Source organism: Triticum aestivum, chromosome 2D (assembly GCF_018294505.1).
Source record: "Triticum aestivum cultivar Chinese Spring chromosome 2D, IWGSC CS RefSeq v2.1, whole genome shotgun sequence".
NCBI classification, from domain to species: Eukaryota; Viridiplantae; Streptophyta; class Magnoliopsida; order Poales; family Poaceae; genus Triticum; species Triticum aestivum.
In genome coordinates, this window is record NC_057799.1 from 61,195,477 (window position 1) to 61,203,240 (window position 7,764).

Genomic DNA, 7,764 nt, shown 5'->3' on the forward strand with positions numbered 1-7,764 from the left:
GTTGTCAACCCCCTCCCCGCCAGCACAATCATCCCCGCCACCACCCTCTTCCTCGCCTGCCTTCCCCTCCCCAACCTCCTCCTCATCCTCCTCCTCCTCGTCCTCCTCCTCCACCTCCTCCTCGGCCCCATCCCGAACCTCCTCCTCCTCGCATGCCTTGTCCTCCTCCTCCTCCTCACCAGAGGAGGGTACCTCACTAGAGGAGGGTACCTCACTAGAGGAGGGTACCTCACTAGAGGATGGCCTCGAAGACAACACCCCTAAGTCGGTGAGGGTGCGCTCTTTCTGGCCGCGACCCCCTGTAGTGGCTCTCCCCCCACCTCGCCCTCTAGGGGCTCTCCCCCCGCCCCCTCCTCCTCTAGGGGCACCTCTCCCTCGACCTCCCTGTGAGGAGTCATCGTCAAGTAGCCGCGGGGGAGGATTACGTGCTCGACCACTCCGACTAGGCAGGCCAACGACCTTGCGTAGGAAACCCACGCCGTCGGCCTTCCCCTTGCCCATGTTCCACGAACCTGCATTGAAAAGAGAATAAGCAATTAGTAAATTAATGAAATGAAGGAAAAGGCATGAAAATAAACACATTAATAAAAAGGCATAAAAGGCATATTCCTAAACTATAGAAAAAAAGACTTGACACGTACATCTGCTAGAAACCATATGAATCATCACTGTTGTAACCTCTTTCTCGGTCCGTCTCATCATCACTATCAATCATATCATCTTCGTTGTCTGACGGAGGTGGAGGCTCTTCCTCGTCGTCAGCGTCTAAGTTTAACTTTTCTAGCATAAGTATGTCATTTTCATTGACAATGGTCTCACCATCATTCCGTGCTTCGTCGTCGTTTGGATCCACATCATCATCACCCAATGGTCTAGCGTCATCGTTTCTAACCACATCATCATCATCAGGTTGCTCTTGATAGAACACTCCCTCGTATGTCATGGGGTTAATGTTGTAGTAATCGTCTTCATTCGGGTTCGGTAGCTTACCATGTGGCGACACCTTGAACACAACTTCCCAACCCTTTAGGTACTCTTTCTGGCATGGGTAAGGCAGATAATATACTTGTGTAGCTTGGGTAGCCGCAATGAAGAGATCGGCTCCGGCATAGACGGTTGATGGTTTAACTTCGACCAAACCAATGGAAGGCGTATGTTTTACCCCCTCCCGCGGATCGAACCATCGACATTTGAACACAGGCAGACTTAGGGTCTCGCGCCCCTGGTGGAATTTAATCTCGTATATATTTTGTACCCTTCCGTAGTAGTCTACTGAATTTTGACCGGGGGTGTACACTCCGGTATTTATAGTTTTGGGATCAGGCCGGCTGTTCTGGTGATCCTCTGTATGGAAGCGATACCCATTCACATCATACTTTTTACATGTCATGACGGCAGGGTCAAAACCCATGGAAACCCATCTCAATTCATCATCCATAGATATGTTCGGATCTTTTCCCTACAAGTATAATTGAAATTGTTGCGTGCATTAGTTAACTAATAAATGTTGAACTAGGTATTTAATAGGGGAGTGTGGACAATTACTTTCTCCATGAACCAAGCAACAAAATTTTTACGTCCAGGGTTTCCATGACGGAGAAGAGTAAGTGCCTCCGCCTCAGTAGGAGGATTCATTCCCGTCCATTCCTCTTGAACGAAATCACTAAAAAAAGAAAACCGGTGTTAAACCGGGACTAAGTGAACATAAAACATGATGATGTGGAAGACATAAAGGAATGGTGTAGTGGTATTACCTCATCCACACTTCCTCAACTTCCCTGATGTTGTGCAAGATATAGAACATGAGGTCCTCCCACTCTTGTCGTGGCATGTTATAAGGTTTCGAGGCCCCAGCCCTCCCACCTTGCGCGTTGAATAGATAGAGCTTGGGTTGATAATTCGGCTCTTCTATATTGTATCGAGGCACCTTGTTATGCAGATGGGGAACGTGGTCTGGATAGTATGATGTCCTGAGGTCTGACACCTCCTCTAGGATAACTGCCTCAGCTATGGAAGCTTCAATCTTAGCTTTGTTTCCACATTTCTGTCGGAGATGCTTGTTCTGTCTCTCAGGGCCGTACTGCCAGCGATTCTGCACAGGCCCCCCCAACAATACCTCGTTCGCGAGGTGCAGAATGAGATGTGTCATCGGTGTAAAGAAGCCTGGCGGAAAGATCTTCTCTAGCTTGACTATCAACTCCGGTGCCTTCTTATGCAATTTTTCAATCACGTCTTTACTTACTTCTTTAGCACAGAGCGTGCGGAAGAAATGGCTTAGCTCGGCAAGCACTCGCCAGACATGCTCGGGGACATAGCCTCGAACCATCACCGGCATTATCCGCTCAATCCATACATGGTAGTCATGACTCTTCAGGCCGGTCACTTTGCCCGTTGAAAGATTGACTCCCTTACTTATATTCGATGCATAACCATCGGTGAACTTCAAAATGTGTTTCAGCCAGATAAGTACTTCCTTTTTTTCTGGCGGTTTAAGGACAAAGTCAGCATCTGGCTTGAACCAGTTTTTTCGACCGCCTGTGGGAGGCTTCATGTTCAGACGTGGTCTATCACAAATTCTCTGTTGATCGGCTCTAGCTTTAACGTTATCCTTCGTCTTATCAGGAATATTGAGGATCGTGTGGAAAAGGGACTCTGCCACATTCTTTTCGGTGTGCATCTCATCGATATTGTAAGGAAGTTTGAGGTCCTTGAAATAGGGAAGCTGTGAGAAGGGGGTAATGTGAGTCCAGTTGTGCGTCTCACCATATCCCTCGAAGCCTTTGGCTTTGGCTTTGCCTTTGCCTTTGACTTTAGGCTGGAGAGCTTTTAGCTGAGCAAGAACATCTGCCCCCGAAAATGTTGGAATCTCGGTTACTTCATGAACAACCCGGCCTTTCGTCAAGTTCTTCTTGTCTTCCCTGTCTGGATGGTCTGGAGGGAGGAACTGTCGATGCAGGTCAAAGGCTACATACTTGCCACCCTTACTCAGCCAAACCATTCGCAGAGCCTGCATGCACACTGGGCATGGCATCTTCCCACTTGTACACCATCCGCAGAATAGAGCATAGCCGGGAAAGTCATGCATGCAATAGTGCAACCAAACTTTCATCAAGAAATTTCTCTGCAGATCCCGGTCGTATGTCAACGTCGGAAAGTACCAAGAATGGTGCAAAGCATCCACCAGCGGCTGCATACATGCGGGGTGGTGTGGTGGCATGTCCCAAGAGGCGGCACGCGTCTCCGGGGTGTGCCCCCCCTCACGGACGGCGCCGCCGCCGGCACCTGGAGGGGGGAAATGGGCGCGTCGGGTCTACACGGAGGGGATCTTGCCGTGGGTCTGGCCCGGATGTTGCTCCAAAGTGTTCTTATGGACTGACCTAACACAACCGGGTGGATAGGTCCACTGCTTAAAGCCCGTCCGTGCAAAGTCAAAGGGCTAGATCCCGTGGTCAAACGCTACAGGGTTAGGCGGGACGGGGGCCCTGGGGGGTAGCAATGCCACCCGAGCGTCGCATCGGGCCCTCATACATGCGGGGTGGTGTGGTGGCATGTCCGAAGAGGCGGCACGCGTCTTCGGGGTGTGCCCCCATCCAAGTGACGGCGGCACTGCCTTGCGTGCAGGGGGGCACACCGCGGAGCCCCAAGACGGGCGTCTACGCATGCCTGAACACTTTCACATATGCATCGGGACCCGTGCGATGTTTTGGTGACATAGCTACACCCCGAATCCCCCCACCAACTAGAATTCCCTCCGTATCGACCGTTTCGCCCCTCCGTGACACGGCGATAGTGACGTTCGTAACGGGGGGCAATCGATATACAATCAGGGTATGTTTTTTTAGTTAAGGTATAATTATCTTATGCAAAAACAAAAACTAAAATAAAGTAAAAATGAGAAAATAAAGTAAAAATAAAAAAATAGTATGCCGACGGCGAGGCCGTCGGCATACCTGTGCACACACGGAGGTGCAGTCCCACGGATCGATGACGTCGCATGGCGCACGGATCGATGACGTGGCAGAGGGGCCTATGCCGACGGCTATACCGTAGGCATATATTTGCCATAGGTAGTATAAAGCGAAATTTAAAATAAAACTGAAAAAATGTATGCCGACGGCTAGGCCGTCGGCATATCTGTGCACACACGGAGGTGCAGTCCCACGGATCGATGACGTGGCAGAGGGGTATGGGCCAGGTCTATGCCGACGGCATAGCCGTCGGCATAGGGCTGGCACGGGTATGCCGACGGCCGCCGTTACCACCCGTCGGCGTAGACTCAACGTCGTCAAACGGTCAGCGCTGACGGCAAGGGCTATGCCGACGGCCGCTCCTACGCCGACGGGACCCGTAGGCGTACCTCGAGCGGTCCCAACGGCCTCGTATATGCTGACGGCCCCGTCGGCATATATGTATTTATGCCGACGACTTTTCTACGCCTACGGCCTGCCCTTGGCCGTCGGCATAGCGGCATTTATGCCGACGGGTGCCGTCGGCATAGATTTGGCCGTCGGCAAACGAAGTTTTTCTGGTAGTGTTGTATCAGGCTTAATGGCTGCCCGTTGTAACTCTATTCCCCCCTAATGAAGTTCTTTCTTAGGGAAAAAAACAGCATATGATTAGAGACCGCTTCTGCCAATGCCTAGCACAATACCCGTGCGTTGCTACGAGCAAAAGATGAGAATACCAAAACTTGTTTTGCCTCTTTACGGATCACTATGTGATTCCCTGATATGTCGGCCTCATCATGCTGAGGCACGGCGTTGAGGAGTGAGGAAATGCGGTCAGCGTCGGCGGTGCACACGTACCTGCAAGGGGAATCAGACGAAGATGGCATGTAGGGGCTAGTTGACGACAAAAGTGGCATGGCTGGGTTTTAGAGGTTTCAAGTTTCTAAAGATATTATGCAAAACATTTTGGTTGTTTCCAATTTTGTATAAATTACCCGCACACCTGTTCATTTGAGTAGCGTGTGACCAATAGCACTGCCATGTGCCTCGTGTTGGTCTCAACCAGCCACACCATGTCATCGATGCCGTGCAGCCGGCTGTCCTTCGCTCACCCGAAAGCAGAGGCTGTTGGGGCCGTCCATGCTCAGACAGGAAACACTAATGTTGAGTGGGGGAGCGTCATTATGGAGGTGCATACGCTCCGCCGCTCCGGAGTGCCTTGGCCGAACCCTGGGGACATTCCGCGGCTAGCTGCTCGAACAGGATGTCGTCTCGTAGCCATGGCTTCCTCCGTGGTTTTACTTGTAGACCTCATTGATATTCTTGGTATTTATAGCTTCCTATCATCTTCTGCTATGTGATGCCCTTTAGACTTGGTGTTTTTAGTTTAAAATATTTTCTAGTCCCGGGATAAAAAAAAAATACTCATTCCTATTTTCTTACTAGTATTGATTTTGTTTACATTCAAGATGATATTGTTATGAGCGGCCACTATCTTTGTTGTTGTGCTGTCTAAAGTAATGACCATTCTTCCATCGATACCCCATCCGGTCATTCCTAGCAATAGTCGTGCGGTACCGGTCTGTCTACGTATTCAGTAGTCCGAAACTAACATAAATATTTTGGTCACTCTTGGTCTACCTGGATTTTTTTTGTGAAGACGGAACAAGCTTGCTGGCCATGATGTCTAGCCTTTATTTCAATGTACCGGATGCACAAAATTTACTTGAACCAGTGCACCGAATGTTGTATTCTCGGCCTGAAAACATCTATTTAGAACGTATAACCAGTAGCAAGAAAATTACGATAACCATGAGTAGTATATTAAACGAAAAGCAAATGAGCTCAGGAGCACAAATGAGAGCGATGCATTGTATTGTGGATATGTGTTTCGATTGGACAAGGTTGTGGCCTAACTAATCCAAATTCTGTCAATCGTAGAACCCGGGCACGACTAGTATAGGATCAGTACTTGAGCTGCGATCGTGCGATCCAGCATCCTGGGCCATTGGATGTTGGATGCATGGTACAGATACGGTAAGGTGGGATTCCAGCCTCTTTTACAGTACATTTTGCATTTAGGCCCTGTACATTTTGTACTTCGAAGAGAACTCCCATTCAGGCCAGCTCTTTCCTGTTCTCGAATCCAATCTCGGCGGCGGCGGCGGCGACGGCCATGCCTTGCTGACTGCCGCTGCCAGCCAGCACTTCCCCGCCCACACTCCGAGCCACAAAATACCCTCGTCGACGGCGGTGGCCTTGTCCTCCCAGATCTTTCCCACCTCCCCTCTGGACCACGAAGTCCCCTACCGTCGACTGCGGCGGCCTTGTTCGAGCCAGTTCTTAACCCTATCCAGGAAATTGCTTCCCCACATATCTCCCTGTCTACTGCCGACGAGTACCGGGTATACAACACCATTCCATGCTTGTTCTAGTGGTGATATTGGGGGAGTAGCAACGGCAGTGGAGACTTCTCGGCTCCACAACATCTACCGTTCATTAATCTAAAGGGACGCAGGTTAGTAGTAAGTGCATTTTTTCCCACAGAAAACTAGTACTGTATGTCCTAACCATCCCACATTAGAACGTGCTTGCACTGGATTTTTTTCTTGAGTCGGCTCCAATTTTGGTCCTTGCTACCATGTACTGTAATCAAGAGATTTCCATCTGATTGTGGTGCTTATAATTTGCAATGCAATCAATTTAATGGATGCTAATTTTCAGTACATATTGGAATCAAAATTGTCACTATAGGGCTGCTTCAGTTTCAGAAGCACTCCTTTTAGCACAGTAGCCTGCACTTCCTTCAGACTGTATCCAGTTTGTGATATGTGCCTCCATTTAAATTTTTGCTAGGAAAGCAGAGAAGAGAAGGCAATTGTTCTTCTAAATGGAGGAAACTAGCGCGAACTCACCCTCGCCATTCTTGGCATCCAGACCAATCCGTGTAGTGTACCAGCCATCTCAGGTAAAAAAATTGTATCAAAATTGCTAATCTTTCAAGTTCTTCCTTACAAGTTAAAACAATTGTGATTCAGCTTGTTCTTTTTATTTTACAGCATCGGTCAATAGCCTTGCCATGACAGAATTAAGTGATGCTCACTCTGTCAACGAATCGAACGAGCGCCAAGACCAAGTTCAAACCTCAAGCCGGCCCAGAAGACAGCCTCGTCCACCGGCTCGGCTCGCCGGCCCAGAATGGGCCCGTTAAGAGTTGTACTTATATCTGTAAACGATAAGATTCGAGTGGCGGCTGGAAAACGGCTAGGTAGCGTGTGCGTGCAAGCTTGTAAGCGGGGTCTCCTCTCCTCCTTCCCCCAAACATCTCTCCTGTATTCGAATTCGCCATGAAATTGGAGATGAATCATTGAGATGCCCTAACAATCTGGTATCAGAGCCGCCGTTCCCCGCCCCACCCTTCCGCTCTGGAGCTTCCCGGCCATCACCACCGCACGTGACTCGCTAATCGGCGGCGAGCAGAGGCCATGGAGAAAATTTTCCCCGAGACGAAGGCCATCTACGAGCTCCTTCGCGCTTACTTCGATGCCGCCCTGTCCAAGACCACGGCGGAGCACAGCGAGGAGATGACGGCGGCCTTCGCCAAGTTGGACTCCAAGCTGGACCAGCTCTCCGGCCGCATCGACGACGTCAAGCTCGCCATCGGCGTCGATCTGGACGAGCTACGGGGCGAGATCGGTACCGAGAGGTGTTGCGCCGTTCCCGCCCGCGCCTCCGTCTCCACGAGCAGCCGTGGTACCCGCGCGCGCTCGACCACCGAGCAGCGGCTCCAGCGGTTCTGACGGATTTCGTTCTGAAG

The 7,764-nt window shown here is 50.3% G+C and overlaps 1 long non-coding RNA gene across 1 annotated transcript; it reads left to right on the top strand.

Moving 5' to 3' along the window:
* Window positions 1–6,054: 6,054 nt before the first annotated feature.
* On the top strand, window positions 6,055–7,328 carry LOC123048708 (uncharacterized). The gene is made up of 3 exons (XR_006423361.1): window positions 6,055–6,465; window positions 6,804–6,915; window positions 7,007–7,328. It is a non-coding gene; the product is annotated as an uncharacterized lncRNA (long non-coding RNA).
* The last annotated feature ends 436 nt before the right edge of the window (window positions 7,329–7,764 follow it).